We start from the raw sequence: 24458 nt of genomic DNA, 5'->3' as shown, positions 1-24458 counted from the left end.
AGAGCACGCACAGGTGAGCACATAAAGTAACAAGCGCAAGTATGGGTGGTGAGGACAAGTATAGGTGTGGACAGGTATGCACAGGTGAGGAAGAGGTGCAAGCATGTCAGCACGTAAAGGAACAAGCACAGGTGGACCTAGAGATGGGGAGGACAAAACAGGTGTGATCAGAGCACGCACAGGTGAGCACATACAGTAACAAGCGCAAGTATGCGTATAGGTGGTGAGGACAAGTATAGCGCAAGCTTGCGTAGAATAGGCAAGGATAATCACAGGTGTGAACAGGTAACTGTGTAAAGTAACAAGCACAAGTGTACACAGAAGGTGCGACTAGTAGAAGGAACACACGCGAGATGAAGTAGGAGGCACAAGTGTGCCTAGTGGGGGCGACAACCGAGATCAGCGTGCTAAGAAGCGCACAGGTGAGCACATTCAGTAAGAGGCACAAGTGTGCATAGATGGGGGAGACGGAGACTAGTATGTAAAGGAGTGCAAAAGTGAGTGCACAAGGTAAGAGGAGCAAGTGTGCATGGAGGTGGAATGGGAAAAGATTGGTGCTATTAGGAGTGGAAAAGCAGCACGGACAGGGATAGACGCAAGTGCGCAGCGCGGCACGGGCATGCGCACTGCAGCGCAAAGTCGAGGTCGTTCATTAAAGGAGCGCAGTACAGGGAAAAATTTGCAACAACCTTATTTCATGTAAACAGTGCACGTGCGTCACAATTCCGAGATGGTTTAACATTTCTGGGGAAAAAATAAAATACTACTGCAATGGACAGTTTCACGCGCTTCAACCTTTTCTGGCGGGAAAGCTGCGAGGGGGTTACTACTGGTGGTACCATAAGGTGTCCACTTGGCGCAAATGTTGAACCACACAAACCCCTCCAAGCAGTACCTGGAAAAACGTGCAGGCCCCAAACCACAGCCCCCCTCCGCCCAAGGAAGAGGACCTGCTAGTCGGCTCACGTCTTCCTCACACAAGACCCATTCTTACCACCACGGATGCCCACCCCTGTCCTCTCCCACCCTGTGATCTGGGGCATGGGTCCTCTGAGCTCGTGACCTGGCAGCAGAAGCCGGGGCAGCGGGCCAGGGAGCGCCAGTCGAGTCAAAGAGGTGTGTGTGGCAGAACAGTCTGTGCCAAGGCCCGCAGCAGACAATACCACAGAGCAGGACATCCTGGTGGTGCCAGCATCACCCACAGCACCTGCAGGAGAAGCAACAGCTCAGTAGGAGAACCCTTACAGGGACAGATGTTGGTACCCCCCCCCCCACCTCATCAGGGGTGCCCTGACAGGGACAGGCAGCCGTGCCACCCAGCCTCACCCAGACAGGGTCAGGTGGACGTGCCCCCCCCCCCCGCCAGCCTCGCCCTGGACAAGCAGACGTGCCCCCTCCCCACCAGCCTCACCCAGACAGGGACAGATGGTCGTGCCCCCAACCTCACCCCGACAGGCGGACGTGCCCCCCCCCCAGCCTCACCCCGACAGGGACAGACGGTCAAGCCCCCACCTCACCCGACAGGGACAGGCGGACGTGCCCCCCCCCCCCCAGCCGCACCCCGACAGGGACAGACGGTCGAGCCCCCCACCTCACCCCGACAGGGACAGGCGGACGTGCCCCCCCCAGCCTCACCCCGACAGGGACAGGCGGACGTGCCCCCCCCCCCCAGCCTCACCCCGACAGGGACAGACGGTCGTGCCACCCCCCCCCCAGCCTCACCCCGACCGGGACAGACGGACGGGCCCCCCACCTCACCCAAACAGGGACAGGGGTGATGGGCAGCGAGATAGTTTTTGCAAAGGCCATGGGGAAGTTATGGGCAGGGCAGGTTTTAGGCCTCAGAGCGGGGTGGTGGGGGGAGGGGAAATAAGAGAATAGGATCTTAGGGCGGGGTGGGGGCAGTGGTAGTATTTAGCGTGCATAGCCCTTTACCAATCATGTTTTTACCACAAAATTGCACTATAGAGGAATGCGCAGTAAAGGAATGCCTGGTTTAGTCGCATTCATGGTTAGGACGGTGTTAAAGAGGCGCGCCTGGTTCAGCCATATGGGCCTCTGCTATACATGCCACCAGGAGCACACTTACAGGGAGGGAGGGGGTCCCAGCCTCACCAGGAGGGCCCTTACAGGGACAGAAGCCATGCCCAACCAAACCCACCCCCTCATTCATGCTGCCCTTAATCCGAGTACAGACACCCGTGACCACCCAAGACAGACCCCGCACCCCACCCCCAAATTTCAGCTCCCAACAAAGAACTGGTCTCTCTGAGCGATTTCACTGGCCCGACCACCACCTCATTCTGTTCAGGATTGACACACTTGCCAGCCACCAACCTATTTGTGACGTCAAACCCAAACTCTTGACCGGAAACAAAGAAGTCCCTTCATCCGAACTTGAATCCAAGATCCATCCTCATCTCCAACTCCATCCCTCATCATGGATGGCTGATGACCTCACCTCACACTTTAACTCAAGAATGACAGACGTTTTAGACCAAGTAGCTCCACTCAAACTCAAACAACTGAGGAGAAACAAATCCCTGGTTTAACGTGGAGCTGAACGATGAACTGCGTCAACTCCGACAAACGGAAAGGTCTTGGAGACAAAACCCCTCGACCTTACACCTAATGCAACTTAGATCTGCTCGGCGGTCATACAAAAAACACATCTTCAGTGAAAAGGCGTCTTTTTCCGCAGCCAACTAGATCGGGTGAAAAACAGACCAAGAGAACTCTTCAACATTGGTAAAAGGCAAACTAACTGCACCCCCTCAAGAAATGAGCGATGTGAAGAAATTGCCACCTTCTTCACTAATATAGTCTCTAAAATGGATCAATCCTTCATACAAACCCTAACCCTCCTTCCCTCTTCACCTGCCCCCTTTAACCACCCTCGACCATTCAGAAAGAGTTCTTAACAAGGACAATCAGGCCTGCCTCCAGCTAAAAAACAATGCGCACTGGTCCCACTTTGAGCTAATGTCAGTAAACGAGGTCTTCAATATAATTTCTAAACTAAAACCTTCCTCCCACACCATGGACCCCCTCCTTCCACAATCATAAAAGAACGCAACCACACCATCTACCCTTTCTGGACAAAAATCATCAACGCCTCTCATTTCAGGCTGTGTCCCAGACTCCCTTCAACTAGGACAAATCACAACCATTCTCAAGAAACCTGGGACCGACCATAATGATCTTAACAACCTCAGACCTATCTCTAACCTCCCGTTCCTTGCAAAAACATTGGAGAAATGTGTTCTCCACCAACTCAATAAACACATTGATGAGTTTAACCTCCTCGACGCCTTTCAATCTGGATTTAGAAAAGGCTGTAGCACGGAAACAGCCATACTCAACGTCTCCGACGACATTCAAAAGGCCCTAGACGAAGGTGATGCCGACCTAACCAGTGCCGGTCGCTCCTCCCGCTCCATCCCTGCCGCTGCCCTCCTGAGATAAGTACTGAGGCTGCATTCATTTGGTATTGAGGCTGCATTCATTTTGTATCATCGTCCTCCGTGCCCCTGCTGCCATTGTTGTGTATTGTGGATTATTTGGAGGCTGCATTCATTTTGTATCATCTTCCTCCGTGCCCCTGCTGCTATTGTTGTGCCTGCTTTTGCCCCTATTATTGTGCCTACTTTAGTTTACGTCGTGATCCCCGCCGCTGCTCCCCCACGGCCCCACCCCCGCTCCCTCCAGCATCACCGATCCCCTCCCCACCCCGCCTCCCAGCTGCTCCTCCCTCGCTCCGCCCCCTCCACTCTCCACTTATGGCAGAATAACAAACACGCAGCGTTCACGCGCAGCGGGAGCGCCCTATGCGCGCCAAAGGCGCGCCAAAGGTAAGCCCGTCCGCGACCAGCGCCAGACCCCCTGGTCCCCGCAAAGACCTTCCCGCCCGCTGAACCTACGACGCCGCAACCCTCACTGCATTCAACACCGGCCGTCTCATCGACTGTCACCGAGCCTCCCCAGGAAGTAACCATGGACCCTTCACCTGCCAATCCTGCAAGTTCTGTTGCATCAGGAACCACGCTCCAATCACTAACGCCAAACTGAACTCCAACAACAACCACCTGAAGTGCATCCTGCTCAACACCCGCTCGGTCCACAGACACGCCATTGAACTATGGAACCTACTCGACACCTCAGCGCCGGACGTCGCCTTCCTCACGGAAACCGGATGAACGCCTCATCAGCACCCGACATCGCCATACCGGACGGATACAAGACCATCCGAAGAGACCGCATAAACCAAACAGGAGGAGGCATCGCCATCGTCCACAAAAACACCATCCGCATCTCGACCAACTCCGACGACACCCCCCATAGCCACCGAACACCTCCACTTCCAAATACAAACCGACCCCAAGACCACACTCAGAGGCACCCTCATATACAGACCCCCAGGACCCCGCACACAATTCAGCGAAGACTTAGCTGACTTTGTCAGCCCACACCCCCCTCCCCTCCGAGGACTACATTCTCCTTGGGGACCTCAACTTCCACCTGGAAAATAACAATGACAACACCACCACCACCACCCTGCTGGACAACCTCGACAATCTTGGACTCAAACAACTGGTGAACACCCCCACCCACAACGACGACCTCAAAAACTCCAAAAAGAAATGCCGCACCCTCGAGAAAGCCTGGCGAAGAAACCCAAGCACAGACAACATGACCGCCCTCAAGAATGCCACCCGCAAACACCACCAGCTGATCCGCACCACCGAGAAATCAGCATTCAAGGATCGACTAGACAACAACACCCATAACAGCAAGGAACTCTTTAGCATTATCAAAGAGCTCACCAATCCCAGCGCCGGCAACAACATCACTCCCTCCCAAGACCTCTACGACTCTCTAGCCTCGTTCTTCCACAGCAAGATAGCAGACATACACCACAGCTTCGGCGACCAGTCCACTCCCCCACCACTGAACCGAAGCCCCCCACCAACACCCTCTGCACCTGGACCCCGATCAGCACTGAAGACACCATCCGCTTGATGAACTCCATCCACTCCGGATCTCCAACCGACCCATGCCCCATCACATCTTCAACAAGGCCGACTCAGTCATCGCACCCCAACTCCGGGACATCATCAACTGCTCCTTCGACACCGTAACCTTCCCGGAAAGCTGGAAACATGCCGAACTCAGCGCCCTCCTGAAGAAACCTACAGCAGACCCCACCGAACTTAAGAACTACCGCCCCATCTCGCTCCTCATGTTCCCCGCCAAAGTCATAGAGAAGACCGTCAGTCAGCTCACCGCCTTCCTTGAATCAAACAATTCCCTCGACCCTTCACAGTCCGGCTTCCGAGCCAACCACAGCACCGAGACCGCCCTCATCGCAGCCACAGACGACATCCGGACTCTACTTGACAACGGTGAAACAGCAGCCCACATCCTCCTGGACCTCTCTGCAGCGTTCGACACGGTCTGCCACCGCACCCTTGTAGAACGCCTCAGGAACGTCGGGATACAGGATAAGGCATTGGCTTGGATCATCTCGTTCCTCGCCGGAAGAACCCAGAGAGTCCGCCTCCCCCCTTTCAGATCAGAGGCCACCGAAGTCACATGCGGCGTTCCACAAGCATCATCGCTCAGCCCCACCCTCTTCAACCTCTACATGAGCCCCCTCGCATCCATCGCACGACAACACAACCTCAACATCATCTCCTACGCAGACGACACCCAGCTGATCCGCTCCCTCACCAAAGACCCAACCACCGCCAAAACCAACCTACACGAAGGGATGAAAGACGTCGCCGAATGGATGAAGAATAGCCGCCTAAAACTGAACTCAGACAAGACGAAGTCCTCATCCTAGGCTCATCCCCCTCTGCCTGGGACGACTCATGGTGGCCCCCGGCCCTAGGCAGCGCACCCAAACCAACGGACCATGCTCGCAACTTGGGATTCATCCTAGACTCCTCCCTCTCGATGACCAGACAAGTCAACGCCGTCTCTTCATCATGTTTTAACATCCTACGCATGCTCCGAAAGATCTTCCGATGGATCCCCACCGAAACAAGGAAGACAGTCAACCAAGCACTTGTCACCAGCCGTCTGGACTACGGAAACACCCTTTACGCCGGAACCACAGCCAAATTGCAGAAAAGACTTCAACGTATCCAGAACGCCTCCGCTAGACTCATCCTAGACATTCCCAGTCACAACCATATATCCGGTCACCTAAGAGACCTGCACTGGCTCCCCGTCAACAAAAGAATCACGTTCCGTCTCCTCACCCACGCACACAAGGCACTCCACGACCTAGGTCCCAGATACCTCAACACTCGCCTGACCTTCTACACCCCCACCCGCCATCTTCGATCGTCCAACCAAGCCCTCACCACGATTCCACGCATCCGAAGAGCCACCATGGGAGGAAAATCCTTCACTTACCTGGCGGCCAAGACCTGGAACTCCCTCCCCAAACACCTCCTCCACGACCTGGAACTCCCTCCCCAAACACCTCCTCCACACACAACCACCTTTCCTTCAGAAAGCAACTCAAAACCTGGCTGTTCGATCAGTAACTAACTCATCCCCCTTAAGCGCCTTGAGACACTCTGGGTGAGTAGCGCGCTATACAAATGTTTTGACTTGACTTGCCTACTCATCCTTATAGACCTATCTACGGCATTCGACACAGTAAACCATCCAGCTCTTCTAGAGACCCTGTCGAAGCGTTCCGGCATAAATGGCACAGTACTAAAATGGTTCACCTCCTTCCTTCAACACCGCTCGCAACAAATTAAAATGAACTCCCGTCTCTCAAAGCCAACAAAAGTCACACTTGGGGTCCCGCGAGGCTCGATCCTCTCCCCGGCCCTCTTCAATCTCTTCTTGGAGCCCCTCACAATCATATTGAAAAAAGCTGGAGTAAATTACCACCTTTACGCGGACACCGAAATTAATGTCAAAATCAAGTCTCCCAGCGACATCCAACTCCTCAATACCACCCTAACCGAGATCCAAACTTGGTTCAATGTTAACCACTTAAAGCTCCACCCAGATACAACGGAACTAATCCTATTCTCTCCAAAAAGCAACCATCGTCCAATCCAAGAGTGGCTCAAGAATCTGGTTGCCCTAAACTGCCCCCTCGTCCTATCCGACTCAGTTAAGTCTCCGGTCATCACCCTTGACAACTTATCAATGGAGGCCCACATCAAAAACTCTGCAAAAAGTGCTCTTTTCTCTCTGAAACACCTCAAGAAACTGAAACCTTTTCTACCCTACGATAACCTCAAGACAGTAGTCCTAGCCCTAGTTCTCTCTAAAATAGACTACACGAACGTCATCCTTACGGGGACTCCAAAGCTCACCTAGTTCCTCTGCAGTGCTGAACATATCCGCTCGACTCGTATCTGGAGTTAAAAGTTTTGAACACATCACTCCAGCTCTCAACGGCCTCAACTGGTTTCCCATGGAAGGGAGGTGTATTTACAAGCTGGCCTGCATATCACACAGAACCCTCCACCCTCCGGCCCCCAACTACCTGAACAACAAACGGGTAAGAGCAGGTCAATCCAGAACCCTTAGAAGCTCCAACTCACTCCTTATTCCTCCGAAATTGAAAAAGAAAAACACCCAACACCGATCGTTTTCTGGCAACGCTCCCAGGATGTGGAACGCTCTCCCGGGAGACCTCAGATATGACTCCTCCTTCTCCTGTTTCAAAAGGGACCTGAAACTCCATCTCCTTAACAAATACTTTCATGACCGTCCACTAACCTAGACTTCGATACCTGAACTGACTCCTCTCCCTCTGGACATTCAAGGACAGTGCGGGACCGGACTATGTCATTCGCACCTTTCTCTTTTTATTGTTCTCTCCCCCTCCGCTGTACTGCATATTTATTTCCCATGCTGTATTTTTTCTCTGTGGTTTGCTTCCTTACTGCCGGCCTACTATGTAATGTAATGTCCTTCTGTTATTCTCTGTGTGTATGTAAAGCGCTCTGATACCTACGGGTCAAGCTGGCGCTGTATAAAACTTAACATAAAAAATAAATAAAATCCCAGCCCTGTATCCCATGCCAGTTCTCATGTCCGACACCCCGTTTCACAGCACCCAGTACCCGAGCACCCCCACGTCAGCGGCTCAGAAACCAGCCTGGCAGGGCCTGCGAGGTGCGGCTTGAGGCACACCCAGCAGGCGAGGCGCTGCCAAGCAGAGTCGAAGTGACATCAGTTGCAGAGATTCCTGGCACCGGGGTGTGTGTTCCAGGATGTGGCGAGGGCTGGAGCGGCACTTTCAGGATGCAGGGAGGCTGCCAAGGGAGGAGAGTGGACTGCACGGAGGACGGGGCATCGGGACTAGCACCGGGCAGAGAACCAGGGCGAGGGCCGGCTGGCCATTGTGAGGGCGGGCACCACAGGCACAGCGCATCACCAGAGTGAGGGCGGGCACCACAGGTGCAGGGCATCACCAGAGTGAGGGCGGGCACCACAGGCGCAGCACATCACCAGACTGAGGGCGGGCACCACAGGCGCAGCACATCACCAGACTGAGGGCGGGCACCACAGGCGCAGCACATCACCAGACTGAGGGCGGGCACCACAGGCGCAGCACATCACCAGAGTGAGGGCGGGCACCACAGGCGCAGGGCATCACCAGAGTGAGGGCGGACACCACAGGCACAGCGCTGGGCATCACCAGAGTGAGGGCGGGCACCACAGGCACAGCGCATCACCAGAGTGAGGGCGGGCACCACAGGGCATCACCAGAGTGAGGGAGGGCACCACAGGCGCAGCACATCACCAGAGTGAGGGCAGGCACCACAGGGCATCACCAGAGTGAGGGAGGGCACCACAGGGCATCACCAGAGTGAGGGAGGGCACCACAGGGCATCACCAGAGTGAGGGAGGGCACCACCAGAGTGAGAGCGGGCACCACATGCGCAGCGCAGGGCATCACCAAAGTGAGGGCGGGCACCACAGTCGCAGCACATCACCAGAGTGAGGGTGGGCACCACAGGCAAAGGGCATCACCAGAGTGAGGGCGGGCACCACCAGCGTGAGGGCGGGCACCACCAGCGTGAGGGCGGGCACCACAGGCACAGCACAGGGCATCACCAGAGTGAGGGCGGGCACCACAGGCGCAGCACAGGGCATCACCAGAGTGAGGGCGGGCACCACAGGCGCAGCACAGGGCATCACCAGAGTGAGGGCGGGCACCACAGGCGCAGCACAGGGCATCACCAGAGTGAGGGCGGGCACCACAGGCGCAGCACAGGGCATCACCAGAGTGAGGGCGGGCACCACAGGTGCAGCGCAGGGCATCACCAGAGTGAGAGCGGGCACCACAGGCGCAGGGCATCAGCAGAGTGAGGGCGGGCACCACAGGCGCAGGGCATCAGCAGAGTGAGGGCGGGCACCACAGGCACAGGGTATCACCAGAGTGAGGGCGGGCACCACAGGCACAGGGCATCACCAGAGTGAGGGCGGGCACCACAGGTACAGGGCATCACCAGAGTGAGGGCGGGCACCACAGGCGCAGCACAGGGCATCACCAGAGTGAGGGCGGGCACCACAGGCGCAGCGCAGGGCATCAGCAGAGTGAGGGTGGGCACCACAGGTGCAGCGCAGGGCATCACCAGAGTGAGAGCGGGCACCACAGGCGCAGGGCATCAGCAGAGTGAGGGCGGGCACCACAGGCGCAGCGCATCACCAGAGTGAGAGTGGGCACCACAGGCGCAGGGCATCACCAGAGTGAGGGCGGGCCCAACAGGCGCAGGGCATCACCAGAGTGAGGGCGGGCACCACAGGCGCAGGGCATCACCAGAGTGAGGGCGGGCACCACAGGACACCCACTGGGCAGGGCTGAGTCTGGGGAGATCAGGAACGCTGCGTGGGAAGGATGAAAGGCGTCACAGGCGCAGCCCAGGACACCCACCGGGCAGGGCTGAGTCTGGGGAGCACAGGAACGCTGCATGGGTAGGATGAAAGGGTGATTTACACTTGGCGGGTCTCGAACTTGCTCATCCCATTAGGGTCGCCTTTGCCCTTCATCCTTCAACGGTGGGTGAAGTGAATACAAACTTCGAGTGGGTAAAAACGGAAAAGGCCCTCCCAGTGAATCGCGTGGCTTTGGCGGGATCAGCTGAACTCTGCGCGCACCTTAGAAAGGGCCCCCGCTGCAGCCCCCACCCAAAGCACAGCTTACAACACATCCAGGCAGTCTTCATCCGCCCCCCTCCAGCCCCCGGGGGGGCTCTTCCTGCGGGATCCAATGTCACCTCTTTGTCCGGAGCGCACAGGGGCCTTTTGTTCTGAACGCGGGGTGGTGGGGGGGGGGGGGTAGGTAACACCAAACCTCAACCCTAGCCATGGCCTCTCCAGGCTCACGGGGCAGCCTGTGCGCAGGGAAGGCGCATCCCCACCCGCAGGCAGGACACCGCGCATCCCCACCCGCAGGCAGGACACCGCGCATCCCCACCCGCAGGCAGGACACCGCGCATCCCCACCCGCAGGCGGGACACCGCGCATCCCCACCCGCAGGCGGGACACCGCGCATCCCCACCCAAAGGCAGGACACCGCGCATCCCCACCCAAAGGCAGGACACCGCGCATCCCCACCCAAAGGCAGGACACCGCGCATCCCCACCCGCAGGCGGGACACCGCGCATCCCACCCAAAGGCAGGACACCGCGCATCCCCACCCGCAGGCGGGACACCGCGCATCCCCACCCAAAGGCAGGACACCGCGCATCCCCACCCAAAGGCAGGACACCGCGCATCCCCACCCAAAGGCAGGACACCGCGCATCCCCACCCGCAGGCAGGACACCGCGCATCCCCACCCGCAGGCAGGACACCGCGCATCCCACCCAAAGGCAGGACACCGCGCATCCCCACCCGCAGGCGGGACACCGCGCATCCCCACCCAAAGGCAGGACACCGCGCATCCCCACCCAAAGCCAGGACACCGCGCATCCCACCCACAGGACACCGCGCATCCCCACCCGCAGGCAGGACACCGCGCATCCCCACCCGCAGGCGGGACACCGCGCATCCCCACCCGCAGGCGGGACACCGCGCATCCCACCCAAAGGCAGGACACCGCGCATCCCCACCCGCAGGCGGGACACCGCGCATCCCCACCCGCAGGCGGGACACCGCGCATCCCCACCCAAAGGCAGGACACCGCGCATCCCCACCCAAAGGCAGGACACCGCGCATCCCCACCCAAAGGCAGGACACCGCGCATCCCCACCCGCAGGCGGGACACCGCGCATCCCCACCCGCAGGCGGGACACCGCGCATCCCACCCAAAGGCAGGACACCGCGCATCCCCACCCGCAGGCGGGACACCGCGTATCCCCACCCAAAGGCAGGACACCGCGCATCCCCACCCAAAGGCAGGACACCGCGCATCCCCACCCAAAGGCAGGACACCGCGCATCCCCACCCAAAGGCAGGACACCGCGCATCCCACCCACAGGACACCGCGCATCCCACCCACAGGACACCGCGCATCCCACCCACAGGACACCGCACATCCCACCCAAAGGCCCCGCACATCCCACCCAAAGGCCCCGCACATCCCACCCAAAGGCACAAGGCCCGTCCGAGACCATAGGGCCCAGTGCACAGGGCCTCACAGAGGGACTTGCATCCCCCAGCAGCAACGGGCGAGACATGGTCCTAAGCAGGGACTAGAAACCCCCGTCAGCAATGACCCACGCAGGGACTAGCAACCCCCGGCAGCAATGGACAAGACATGGCCCCATGCAGGGACTAGCAACCCTCGACAGCAACGGACGAGACAGGGCCCCACACAGGGACTAGCAACCCCAGCAGCAACGGACGAGACATGGCCCCACGCAGGGACTAGCAACCCTCAGCAGCAACGGACAAGACATGGCCCCACGCAGGGACTAGCAACCCCAGCAGCAACGGACGAGACATGGCCCCACGCAGGGACTAGCAACCCTCAGCAGCAACGGACGAGACATGGCCCCACGCAGGGACTAGCAACCCCAGCAGCAACGGACGAGACATGGCCCCACGCAGGGACTAGCAACCCTCAGCAGCAACGGACGAGACATGGCCCCACGCAGGGTCTAGCAACCCCAGCAGCAACGGGTGAGACATGGTCCTAAGCAGGGACTAGAAACCCCAGCAGCAATGGCCCACGCAGAGACTAGCAAACCCCAGCAGCAACAAATGAGACATGGTCCTAAGAAGGGACTAGCAAGCCCCAGCAGCAACGGACGAGACAGGGCCCCAGGTAGGGACTAGCAACCCTCAGCAGCAACGGACAAGACATGGCCCCAGGTAGGGACTAGCAACCCTCAGCAGCAACGGGCGAGACATGGCCCCATGCAGGAACTAGCATCCCCAGCAGCAACGGGCGAGGCATGGCCCCTCGCAGGGACTTGCATCCCCCAGCAGCAACGGACGAGACATGGTCCTAAGCAGGTACTATCAACCCCCGGCAGCAATGGCCCACGCAGAGACTAGCAAACCCCAGCAGCAACAAATGAGACATGGTCCTAAGAAGGGACTAGCAACCCTCAGCAGCAACGGACGAGACAGGGCTCTAGGTAGGGACTAGCAACCCTCAGCAGCAATGGACAAGACATGGTCCCACACAAGGACCAGCAATCCTCAGCAGCAACGGACAAAACATGGCCCCAGGTAGGGACTAGCAACCCCAGCAGCAACGGGTGAGACATGGCCCCATGCAGGGACTAGCAACCCCAGCAGCAACGGACGAGACAGGGCCCCACACATGGACCAGCAACCCTCAGCAGCAACGGACGAGACAGGGCCCCACACAGGGACTAGCAACCCCAGCAGCAACGGACGAGACAGGGCCCCACACAGGGACTAGCAACCCCAGCAGCAACGGACGAGACAGGGCCCCACACAGGGACTAGCAACCCCAGCAGCAACGGACGAGACAGGGCCCCACACAGGGACTAGCAACCCCAGCAGCAACGGACGAGACAGGGCCCCACACAGGGACCAGCAACCCTCAGCAGCAACGGACGAGACAGGGCCCCACACAGGGACTAGCAACCCCAGCAGCAACGGACGAGACAGGGCCCCACACAGGGACTAGCAACCCCAGCAGCAATGGACGAGACAGGGCCCCACACAGGGACCAGCAACCCTCAGCAGCAAGGGACAAGACATGGTCCCAGGGAGGGACTAACAACCCTCAGCAGCAACGGGCGAGACATGGCCCCATGCAGGAACTAGCAACCCCAGCAGCAACGGGCGAGACATGGTCCTAAGCAGGGACTAGCAACCCTTAGCAGCAAGGGACAAGACATGGCCCCATACAGGGACCAGCAACCCTCAGCAGCAACGGGCGAGACATGGCCCCATGCAGGAACTAGCAACCCCAGCAGCAACGGGCGAGACATGGTCCTAAGCAGGGACTAGCAACCCTTAGCAGCAAGGGACAAGACATGGCCCCATACAGGGACCAGCAACCCCAGCAGCAACGGACGAGAAAGGGTCGGAGGACAGCCATGGGTTACCCAGAGTTCATGCCTTCCCGCGACAACATAACTATTCATACGCTTGTAATATGGTGTTACCAGGTGACTGGTGGCAGGACTTGCTTATTACAAGCGCGTTCGGACCTCATTTAATACACATCTGACTCCTGCACTGGCAGGATACTAGCAGCTCCCAACTGTTATACTAATAAATTCACAACAAATTCTGGAAGGCTTGAAAGGATACAGGCGCGTGCGGCGCTCCAAGAGACACCACCTGTGATCCGGGACCAGTTCTCATCAGGCTCAACTCACCTACAGGCATTCCTGGAACTAGGGGTCACCTAGAGGAGGGCACAGCATCTTCCTGGGAGGCACTATGCAGGGCCAGTGACACCCTCAAGGTACGGAGGCTCTGAAGGCATAGCGCCTCGAAGCCGGGCGCCCTGAATGAATGAATAAAAGCTTTATAAAGCGTGAACTTAGCCCAGGGGCGCACCCCGCCTCGAAGGGCGATACAGGACACCACCACAGGGAAGGGCAACGCCTCCACCCACTGGGCCAAGCAACCAAACCATTCAACAAGACACATACCACAGCCAGGACCACTGCCTCACCAACACCTCACTTCCAACGACCACCACCTGAAGGTCCAACACCCATGGTTACCATGTGACGTCAGACCCGCCCTTCACTCCAGGGACCACCACCCATTGTTACCACCCCAAGGATCCTGCTGGGTGGACCACCCTCTGTCTCATCGCCACATTCATCCTTCCAAATACCTATATCAGCTGGGGGTGCCTTCCAGCTGGAGGGTACAAGAAACATCGGAAGGAAGGGGCACCTGGCGCAGAAGACTGGTATCTAGACCATGGCAAGAGGCTGGCCCGGCAGAGGGGGCACTGGAGACTGGTGCCGGGCATTGACACAAGTTAGGGGTGTAGGAAGGTGAAATCTGACTGCACGGTTACCCCCACTTTTTTCCTGGTGTTTTGCTGGTTTTCAACTTAGCCTGACTGGGATCCTGCTAATCAGGACTGAGTCTATCTGCTTTCTCCCTAAATTGATTGCATGTACTGTGGGTACACTCCAGATTGGATTCTGGGGTACCCTTATAAGTCCCTAGTATATGGTGCACCAGAGGCATCCCAGGGGCTGCCGCGTGTATTGTACCACCCCTGAGAGACCACTCAGATTGACACCACAGGTCTGCTACTGCAACCTGTGTAAGGTGCTGCATGCATTCACCCCTATGGCAGGCCTTATCAATCCTGGAGGCAGGGTGCTGGGTTTTGTGTGAGAGGGCCCCTGCATGAGCAGAGCCCCTCTGCAGCCTTCGGAATCTCTTCTCCAGGGTTGTTCTGTGATGCAGCCGACCGTATACGCTTAAGTGCATTATAACCTTGCAGTAAATGCTAACTTCAAAACGGCTGCACAGACACCTGTCGTGTTTGGGGTCAAACACCTTGAAATCATACCTCCACACCTGTAACTGTGTGGGACGTACGATTCCACCCTCCTAGAGGGAGAAATAGGACTGCACCGGTACACCCAGTACCAGTTTAACAGAACATTGCATCGGAAAATGGATGCTACCAGCCACAGACTCACACGTCTGCCGTCCTGCTGCTGAGCCAAGCTCGAGCAGGGGAAGGCCACCTGTCACAGGGAGGTGTAACCACCTCCCAGACAGGGTTTAGTGTGTTGGGCTGGGTGGGTGCACTCAGTGCTTTGATGTCTGCACTGGGGGTACATTTGGTCCTGTGCATAGTCCAGCTCAAACCGGTAGCAGGGGCTACCAGACCCTGCTCTGGCACAAAACTAGAAAAAGAACATGGGTGTAGCCACCCTTCTTTCCTGACCCTCCCATTAATGGGTCCCCAGAGTATGTCCAATCCCTTCCTTGGGTAAAAAGTAGGACCCCTGACTAAAGGACTTTAGATCTACCTGGATGAAACCCTGCTACAGAAACCAAGTACTTCAACGATCTACACAGCGCTAGATGACTGAAGAATCTCACTTGAGTTACTCCTCTGCTAAGCAGGCACCAAAGACATCTGACCGCAACACAGGAGGTGGGTTTTCAAGTGTCCCAGAGGTCGAATAGTGCTCTCAGCAAGCCCGAGGCCTGTATCTCTCGTGGGGACCGTGAAACCCGTACCCCCAGGAACCGTGTACATTTACAGAAGCATATGCTTTCCGGCGACCCCATGAGATGTGCTTTGGGCTACTTGTAGTCCAGACCCCGAGCAGTGTTTCCACCCAAGATTACCAGCCAACACTCCACGAGTGTTGCATGGGCTAGTAATTTGTGATTCCTCTCGAGGTCCCTTCGCGATACCTGGTCTGTCGACCTGTAGGTCCCTGTGAAGGCAACTAACTTTCAGTGGGCTTTCCTGGTTGCTCCAGACGTGTCCTAACTCTCAATGGCTTGGGGAGTCCCCAGGACCTTGGTGGTCCTCACAGAGGCATCTTTCCTCTGACCACGTGGGTTGCAAATGCCAAATCTTGCCTGCGGACTTTAGTCGTCCTTGACCTCTCCTGGTCCCCGTGGCTGCAAGAGTCAAGCTTCACCTCTTACCTGAAGCCCCCGACATCTGTGTGCATTCGTCTACCAAGCCCCTGGTCACTGGCAAGTGACCCAGACTCGGTCCACCTCTATATTCACGTTCTCCTCAGCTTCGATCTAGGCTTGGATCGCAGCTGACACTTTTCTTCTTCACGGCAGCAGCACGTTTGCAGCATCACGCCATTGGAAACGATAAAGATTCCTGACACCACTTGACACCTATGCACCCGGCGTCCCTGGGTAAGGTCACAAGTACTCTGGTGCTCACATGGGTGCTGGACTTAGAACCTTCTAAGTCTGAAAAGGTTTGCTCAAAGTCCTTTCCTAAGTGTCCTTAATCTTTAAAATTCCAACCGTGACTTTCCCATATAGTTGTACTGAGCTTGCGCCGGTGTTCTCACACTCCACGCATCCCGTGGATCCCCTGTTTCACTACCTTGGGTGGTTCCTTGGGGTCCCAGCGATTCCACATGCTCTAGGTACTATGTCTAGTCAAGTCGGTGTTATACCACACTCTTAGTATACGGTTCGGTCTCCGCCCAGAGCCCACTGTGTATTGTGCTATTTACTGTCGTTCTAGTGATCTGATATTGTGTATCTTGTGCTCTAATCTCAAAGATGTTTGTAAGGAGTGTTTAGTAATAAATACATATTTTATATACCACTTGTGTGGTTCTCCTTTCATTTGGTCATTCAGGAGGTTCTGATCTTGTAAAACAAGCTGTCCTTCGAGACTCAAGCTGTCCTTCGAGACTTAGCCTGAAGGCTGCTCTCCACAGCTACCACTAGGATAGCTTTCAATAAAGGTTGTCTTAAACCTACCATCAATAAGGGTCGTTTGGACTGGAACAAGGTGCCCACTAGAACAGTGGACAGCAGATGCCAGGCCAACTTCTCAAGGGGTACAGTGTAAAACAGGGTGCGGCAGCATGCCAAGCGCTGAGGGTGGGATTAGCTGCCTGGCACATCGGTGCCTGGCAGCGAGGGGCACGTGTTGCAATCTGTTGCACCCTGAGTGGGTCAAAGACATTTTTCTTGTGAAACATGTAGTCCCGTCTGAAATATTCAACAAGCCTTGGCCGAAAGCCCGGACACTTGCCTCGGTCCTGCTCTCGAGCGCCCCCGCCAGGAGACCAAGGCCTCACGGCGCTTCTGGAGCTTCCCCTGGTGCTGCAACCAGAGCTAGGCCAGAGCACCGCCCGATGCTGCTGCAACCAGAGCTAGGTCAGAGCACCGCCCGATGCTGCTGCAACCAGAGCTAGGTCAGAGCACCGCCCGATGCTGCTGCAACCAGAGCTAGGTCAGAGCACCACCCGATGCTGCTGCAACCAGGGCCAGGTCAGAGCACTGCCCGATGCTGCTGCAACCAGGGCCAAGCCAGAGCACCGCCCGATGCTGCTGCAACCAGGGCCAGGTCAGAGCACCGCCCGATGCTGCTGCAACCAGAGCTAGGTCAGAGCACCGCCCGATGCTGCTGCAACCAGGGCCAAGCCAGAGCACCGCCCGATGCTGCTGCAACCATAGCCAAGCCAGAGCACCGCCCGATGCTGCTGCAACCAGAGCTAGGTCAGAGCACCGCCCGATGCTGCTGCAACCAGGGCCAAGCCAGAGCACCGCCCGATGCTGCTGCAACCAGAGCTAGGCCAGAGCACCGTACGATGCTGCTGCAACCAGGGCCAAGCCAGAACAGCGCCCGATGCTGCGGCAACCAGCGGTAGACCAGAGCTCCGTCTGCTGCAGCCAGAGCTCCGCTTGCTGCCGCAACCAGGGATTTATATGATCTAATCGCACCATAGACAACAGCTGGGTCTCAGTGTAACCAAGGGAAGCCCTGCTGAGGGTGGTGGGCACCAACCCCTGGCACAGTCCTAAGAGGCACGGTGTCCTGATCAGCCACTGCTCCTAACCCCCTGGCACTGGGCACCCACCCCTGGGACTCAGCAGTCCTAGGACTCGAGGCGCTGTCTTGCACACAGATCCCTTCTATGCCCTGGCAGTGAAGAAGTGTGGCTCAATGGTTAGAGCAGCAGACCCTGATGCAGAGGTCTGGCCCGAGACCAGGGTTCAATTCCTGCCTCGGCGGGTCTTGGGCTCAATTTACTCTGACCTGATAATTCTCACCTCGGTGCCTAGTCTAATCATGGGTCCCACTCTGGGCAATAGCTTGCTTAATCTCCACAACGGCCCCCACAACGCTAAGGATGCCTGGCTTCACCCAGGAGTGGGCACTTCACAGGGAAAAACCAGGAAAGCCAGGAGTATTCTTCGAGCACAAGGAGGAAATCCATAGGTCTATAAACGAACCCAGGAGCGGGACTCAGTGACTGTTTTCAGTACAGGCCCTCGTGAACACACACACACCTGGCACAGGCCCTTATGAGCAGCACACACACACACACACCTGGCACAAGCCCTCGTGAACAGCACACACGCGGCGCACAGAAGACTCCTCCACCCCCGTCCCCCTCTCTCGGTTATTGGACTCGTCATAAAGCCATCGAGCGCTGCGAGGGGCGCCTCGTCACCAGGAGCGTGGCGCTACTGATCAGCAAACAAAGGCAGCGGCACCTCGCGCCGTGTGTGCCCCCCAAACACGGGAGGGGTCCCTGAGATAAGGGTTATCTCCACAGAAGCTTATTGGGGCAATAAAGCAGAGCACGAGTGCGGGAGGGGCGGGTCACGTGGCATCTGTCGCGGGCAGAGGTGGGCGACCCACGACCCCGCAGAGGAAACGTCACAGACTTCAAACCACCCTCGATGCCACCGCTCCCGCCAAAATGTAGACACCGAGACAAAGGACGGCACCCCCAACATGAGGGTGGTACACGCCGTCACCAGCACCCCCGGACACCCGCCAAACACACCACCACCCCATCACCCCCAGACACCCACCGAACACCAGCAACGCTCGCCCCAGAGCATCATGAAAGGGCCCACTCGGACCACCCAGTGACCCCCACTTTGTTTTATTATTTGTTTGAAGTTGTATATAGCGCTGGCTAGACCCAGAGGTATCAGAGCGCTTTACATGAGTAGGATAGTACAAGACAAACATGGTATAAAAAGGTAATGAAACAACAATGTGAAATATAGAAAGTAAAAACAGCACGAGCATTATACAAATCGAGATAGATACACTAGATGCAAGAGAGCCCTGCACGTGACCCCCGCCTCCTATCACAACAGAACCCCCCCCCCCCCGTCGCACCCTACGAGATAGATGTGGCGTTGCACCGAACTATTTTTGCTCTCTACCAAATGTTTAGTATATGTCTGTGCCTCGTTTTAGACTGATGTGTTGTGTAAGTAACTTCTACGGGCTGTACAGCGCTCTGATATCCGCCAGGATCTTGTCCGCGCTATAGAAAACTTTCAAAATAAACATACAGCGCACCCCTGACACCAACGACAGCGCAGCACCACCGATGGAGCAGAGAGGCCACTCACCGATGGAGCACAGAGAGGCCACTCACCGATGGAGCACAGAGAGGCCACTCACCGATGGAGCACAGAGAGGCCAGCGCGCACCCATGGAGCACAGAGAGGCCAGCGCACACAGAGAGGGGCCACTCACCGATGGAGCACAGAGAGGCCAGCGCGCACCGATGGAGCACAGAGAGGCCACTCACCGATGGAGCACAGAGAGGCCAGCGCGCACCCATGGAGCACAGAGAGGCCAGCGCGCACCCATGGAGCACAGAGAGGCCAGCGCGCACCGATGGAGCACAGAGAGGCCAGCGCGCACCGATGGAGCACAGAGAGGCCAGCGCGCACCCATGGAGCACAGAGAGGCCAGCGCGCACCCATGGAGCACAGAGAGGCCAGCGCGCACCCATGGAGCACAGAGAGGCCAGCGCGCACCCATGGAGCACAGAGAGGCCAGCGCGCACCCATGGAGCACAGAGAGGCCAGCGCGCACCCATGGAGCACAGAGAGGCCAGCGCGCACCACCGAGGGAGTACAGAGGCCACTCACCGATGGAGCACAGAGACAGGCAACACTCCCGGTGCAGCCACAGGCACCACAATCAATCACAGGCAGTACATTCCTCGAATGACCCAAACACACCGACCCTACAGACACCGACACTCTCCGCCGCTCAGGCACGGGCGTCTCACTTCCACCTCCCCAAACAGAAGGTCTGTGTCCCCACCCCTCCCTGGGGGGTCTGTACCCCTCCCTGTGGGGTGGTCACACTTGAACCTGTGGAGCGAGGCCTGCTCTTCGCTGCTGAACCTCCATGGCGCGCCTCAGCAGCCAACGTGGCGCCCAAACCAGAGGGCAGAGAGAGGCCTCACCGACCACCCCAGGAGGCCTGTCCTGCCGAGGGACCACTCACCGACCGCCCCCCAAGAGAGCCCTCATCGACTACCAGAGGTCTATACTGCCGAGAGGGGGCCCCAGGAGACCCCGGCCCACCCCAAAAGCCGCCCTCGCTCTAGAAGAACCACCCGAGACTCACCTACAAAGCCTCCTTCTGGGACGACCCACAATACCAAACCACAGCTTCTCGGAGAGACGGCGGCCCTCCAGGGCCCCCGAGGGGCCCCTGGTCCGCCGAGACACCCGGCACACGCACTCCGATGAGGGGCCAGAGACACAAGGGGCGCGAGGGGCCCGCCGGCAGATGAGGGGCCCGGGGACCCACAGATGTAGGGCCCGGCCCTCCAGAGGCCCCTGGTCCGTCGAGGCAGCCAGCACACACTCACGGCGAGGCAGACACCAGAGGTGCGAGGGGCCCGGAAGATGTGCAGGGCCCACAGACTGATGTGGGGCCCGGGGACCCGGGCGGATGAGAGGCCCGCAGACCCAGAGCCCTGGGCGGTTGAGGGTCCCGGGGACTCACAGACCCGGACGGTTAGGGGACCCAGGGGCCCATGCAGACGCGGGGCCCCGGCGCCGCTGCACTCACCAGAGCCCGGCTCCTCAGTCGCTCCTCGTCAGGATAGTCCGGCGGGTGGTGTGCGTGCGGCGCTCGGTGCGCTCCGAGAGTTCTGGGGCAAACAAAGCCCCGTGCCAGCATGTGAGGCTGGGGGAGGGCGAGGGGCGCCCACGTGACCAGCCCCAGCTGGGGCACGGCTGCCAGCCAATGGGAGCCCGGCGGAGCATCCGAAATTTCCCTCCTCTGCTGCCGCGTGTCCCTCCCCCCCGCCTCCTCGCCCCTCCCCGGACGGACGGACGCAGCTCCCTGAAATCAGACACCCCGGTCTCGGCGCCTGCGGCTCAAACTTTCTCCAACTCTCGGAGTTTGGAAACAAATGAAATACAGCTCGTTTCTGGGGGCAGGGAGGCAGAGAGAGACGGGGACAACAATAACAGAGAGAGGAGGACCCGAGAAAGACAGACAGACAGACACCCAAAGACATGCCATATCAGACACCCGGCGTCTGCGGCTCAAACTTTCACCAACTCTCGGAGTTTGGAAACAAATAAAATACAGCTCATCTCAGGGTTCAGGGAGGCAGAGAGAGACGGGTACAATAACAGAGAGAGGTGGACCCGAGAAAGAGATGGAACCAGAGACAGACAGACAGACACCCAAAGACATGCCATATCAGACACCCGGCGTCTGCGGCTCAAACTTTCACCAACTCTCGGAGTTTGGAAACAAATAAAATACAGCTCATCTCAGGGTTCAGGGAGGCAGAGAGAGACGGGTACAATAACAGAGAGAGGTGGACCCGAGAAAGAGATGGAACCAGAGACAGACAGACAGACACCCAAAGACATACAATATCAGACATCCGGTGCCTGCTGCTCAAATTTTCTCCAACTCTCAGAGTTTGGAAACAAATAAAATACAGCTCATCTAAAGAGGGGGGAAAGGGGTGTGGGGAGGAGGAGGGCACAGAAAGAGAGAGATGGAACCGGAGACAGACAGACATCCAAAGAGATACACCCGGCGTCCGCTGCTCACATTTTCTCCAACTCTGCCGAGTTTGGAAACAAATACAATACAGCTCATGTTGGGCAGGGGGTGGGGGGGGAGACACGCACAGGCACAATAACAGAGAGGTTTCATCGAAGACCGAGCGAATGACGCCGAACTGGCTGGAAAGAGGGGGAATAACGCACCGAAAGAGAAAAATAACAATTTGGTCTCATCCGTGGTCCATACTTAAGTCCCAATATCGCCTCCGGGGGGCGCCACCTGTCTGAAGGTTGGAGCTGAGCCCTCTATAGCTGCCACACCCAGGCAAGTGTCACAAGTCACCCCTCTGGGGTTTGCGGGATCTTAGACAATGGATGTTGGGTTTTGCAACCCTGGTTTATCCTCTCCAAGGCTGCGTCAAGAAAGACGCCCCGGAAGTTCCGGAACCCTCGCAGGAGGCTGAGGAGGAGGCGCGCACCTGAGCAGGTGAAGAAGGCAGCAGCCCCTGACCCTGCCTTGGGACCCCTGATGGTGCGAAGCCCTTACACTGTACTATCATGAACCAAACGCTTGGCTTAATTTGAGGGGGTGGTTGCAGGTGGGTATGACACTTATTTGATCTCATCAGACTGAAAACCACTAAAGGGAGAGGGGAGGAAGGGAAAGAGAATAAAATAGTGTAAAAAGGGAGAAAGCAGATGAAAAATAACCTGCATCACAGACATAAAGGGGCAGCAGTGTCTGCTGAAAGATGAAAGAGGCCTGAGGTGCAATCAAGACAATAAAGCGCTGGAATTCGATAGCACCGGCCGTGGCCTTCTGAGTAAACCTTTGGGCACCAGCATCGATTCTTTTACAAATTAAGAACTAACAAAATGTTTAACAAAGGCTCTTGCCTCCTCGGAGGCTATATGGCGGGGAGCCGGGGGCCATTCAAGCGACCGGGGCGTGGCCGTCCGGCCTGGTATCCACTGATTGGGTCATGGCGGGTTCTGACCCGGAAGCACTAACGTGCTTTTGGGCAAAGTAGGTTGATCCCGCCCCAATTTAAGCACCCGCACAGCGGCAAGCAGGTCTCGTTTGCTGCTCGCGGCTGGTGGAAACGCGGCCGCTGTTCTCAGGACACCCCACACCCCGCAGCAACCACGCGCTGCCCGCTAGTAACGGGCCCCCTCTTCCCAGCTCTGACCCGCCGGGAGCCACACAGGCTCAAGTTTTTGCCTGAACCGAGAGTCCTCGATAGGTTGTGACTCCCTGTGGCGGCACCCGAGGGCGAAAGAGGGCCGCGCAAGGTTTAGGGGATGCTGCAGGGATTTCAGGATGTTTTTTGTTGGGACAAAGGAGAAACAGCAGCCCTCATCCTCCTCGACCTCTCAGCGGCGTTCAACACAGTCTCTCACCGCATCCAAATGCACAGAATCCACAACGCAGGGATCCAAGACAAGGCCCTCAACTGGATCCGCTCCTTCCTCTCTGGCAGAACGCAGCGGTCAGACTCCCCCCTTTCCTCTCTGACCCTACACCTACTACCTGCGGGAGTCCCCCAGGGTCCTCCCTCAGCCCTATGCTCTTCAACATCTACATGGCTCCGCTCAGCCCCGTCGTCAGAACCTACGGACACAGCATTGTGTCTAACCCTGGGCGAAGCACTACACTACGCTCGCGGAGTTTGCGAAGTTTTTGCAACTTCGCACTACGCGAGCTGCACGTAGCACAGTGCAAACATGCGTAGTGCAGCGTAGTGTAGTGCAGCGGTCATTTTTTGCTTGTTCGCGGTCCTGAACGTCATGTTCGCGACCGCCAGCAAGCAAAATGACATCCCGGCGAGATTCTCAACGCGAGGAGGTCAGGTTTCTCATTATGAGTGGTTGCGCATGCTCGCGACCACTCTCAATGAGAAACTACCTGTTCGCGTTGAGAAAGCTGCCGCTCGAGTAATAATCTACTCGAGCAGCAGAAAACTACAGCTCGCACTGTGCAAGATGCCGTTTTCAATGCTTGCACAGTGCCGGATGCTTGTCCGCACTATGCAATCAAGTATTCAAGGATTCTTTATTCGATGATTGAAAATCACCATAAAAGCCCATACATATATACATGATTAAAAATTAAAGAATATAAAATATCATTAAACCATTATCAGAATCCTAGTTATGATAATTATTTACATTTGACAAAAGAGAAGAAGGAATTAGACACTTTAAAAGAAGATTAATAACAGTTTTTAGGAATCATTCCTCTCCTCTGGTTACCCTTAATCGGACCGCCACTTTAATAAAATTCATTATGCAGCACAATGTTAAAGGATCCAATGCTTTCTGTAAATAGATTAAGGCCTCTCTAGCATGTTTCAGTTTGGCTTGTTTTAGGATTTTCACTAAAAATCTATGCCTAGGCATTGAGTAAAAAGGGCACAGGAGTACAAAGTGAAGGGAATCCTGCGGAGACCTGTTGTCGCAGCCGCAGGTTCCCTTCTGCTCGGTTGTGGTTAAAAACCCTGCTGGTGATGCCAATAAATACGGAAGTAGATTTAA

At 57.0% G+C, this 24458-nt stretch overlaps 1 protein-coding gene across 1 annotated transcript in view; it reads right to left on the bottom strand.

Moving 5' to 3' along the window:
- The window catches only part of LOC144822058 (gap junction gamma-1 protein-like), a 36363-nt gene extending 15265 nt beyond the window's left edge, over positions 1–21098 (bottom strand). Inside the window, exon 1 of the mRNA XM_078679133.1 lies at positions 20965–21098. The gene's annotated coding sequence lies outside the window, so the exon portion shown is untranslated. The remainder of the gene's footprint in view (positions 1–20964) is intronic.
- Between the last annotated feature and the right edge of the window lie 3360 nt (positions 21099–24458).

Source organism: Lissotriton helveticus, chromosome 3_1 (assembly GCF_964261635.1).
Source record: "Lissotriton helveticus chromosome 3_1, aLisHel1.1, whole genome shotgun sequence".
NCBI lineage: Eukaryota > Metazoa > Chordata > Amphibia > Caudata > Salamandridae > Lissotriton > Lissotriton helveticus.
The sequence above is the reverse complement of the archived record's forward strand: the minus strand, read 5'-3'. Positions and strand labels throughout refer to the sequence as shown.